Consider the following 1,361-nt stretch of genomic DNA (forward strand, 5'->3'; position numbering starts at 1 on the left):
GTAGGGGTCCACCAAGGTTCTGTCCTCAGCCCCCTGCTTTTTATCATAGTCCTCCAGGCGATAACAGAGGAATTCAAGACAGGATGCCCCTGGGAGCTCCTCTATGCTGATAACCTTGCACTAATTGCTGAATCACTATCAGAACTAGAGGAGAAGTTTCAGGTGTGGAAGCAGGGACTAGAATCGAAGGGCCTTAGGGTCAACTTAGCTAAAACCAAAGTTCTAATAAGTAGGAAGGTAGACAAAACACAAACCCCTTCAGGTAGATGGCCCTGCTCGATCTGTAGAAAAGGTGTAGGTAGAAACTCTATAAGATGTACCCAGTGCAAGCTATGGACACATAAGAAGTACAGCAATATCAAAGGACGGCTAACTAGCAAGATAGTTTTTGTATGTAGCAGATGCTCAGGAGCAATAAACACTGAGAATGTGCAGAAAACAACCATTACCACACTCCAGGGTGAAAAACTATAGAAGTAGTTGATAGCTTCTGCTACCTAGGTGACCAAGTTTGTAGCGGGGGAGGGTGCACTGAAAGTGTAGCTGCTAGAATAAGAATAGCCTGAGCAAAGTTCAGAGAACTCCTACCTCTGCTGGTGACAAAGGGCCTCTCGCTCAGAGTAAAAGGCAGACTGTATGACACATGTGTATGAACAGCCATGCTACATGGCAGTGAAACATGGGCCGTGACTGCTGAGGACATGCATAAGCTTGCAAGAAATGAAGCCAGTATGCTCTGATGGATGTATAATGTAAGTGTGCATACTCGACAGAGTGTAAGTACCTTGAGAGAAAAGTTGAACCTAAGAAGCATCAGTTGTGGTGTGCAAGAGAGACGATTGCGCTGGTATGGTCATGTGGCGAGAATGGATGAGGATAGCTGTGTGAAAAAGTGCCACACACTAGCGGTTGAGGGAACTTGTGGAAGAGGTAGACCCAGGAAGACCTGTTGAAGCACGACCTTCGAACCTTAGGCCTCACCGAAGCAATGACCAGTGACGACCTTTGGAAATATACAGTACGTGAGAAGACCCGGCAAGGCAATGAGAGCATAATCTGTGATCTCTGCCAGAAGTGTGGCCAGCTCACTGATCCGTATTTTTATTTCACTGGACACTAAAAACCCTGCTTGCGAAGACCTGTTGAGGCAAGTGAATTTGAAATTTGAAATTTGAATCTGAAATCGAAATCGAACCGAATCTGAAGACTGGCACCCATGCCAACCTCTCCTTCACTGGACACTAAACTCTGCTTGCGAAGACCTGTTGGGGCAAGGGAAATTGAAATTGAATCATACTCGATGACTGGTCACTGTGCCAGTGCAGCAATAACAGCACTGTCGAGCGTGTTCATTGCCAGAG

The sequence above is a fragment of the Octopus bimaculoides genome, chromosome 25, assembly GCF_001194135.2.
Source record: "Octopus bimaculoides isolate UCB-OBI-ISO-001 chromosome 25, ASM119413v2, whole genome shotgun sequence".
Lineage (NCBI taxonomy): Eukaryota > Metazoa > Mollusca > Cephalopoda > Octopoda > Octopodidae > Octopus > Octopus bimaculoides.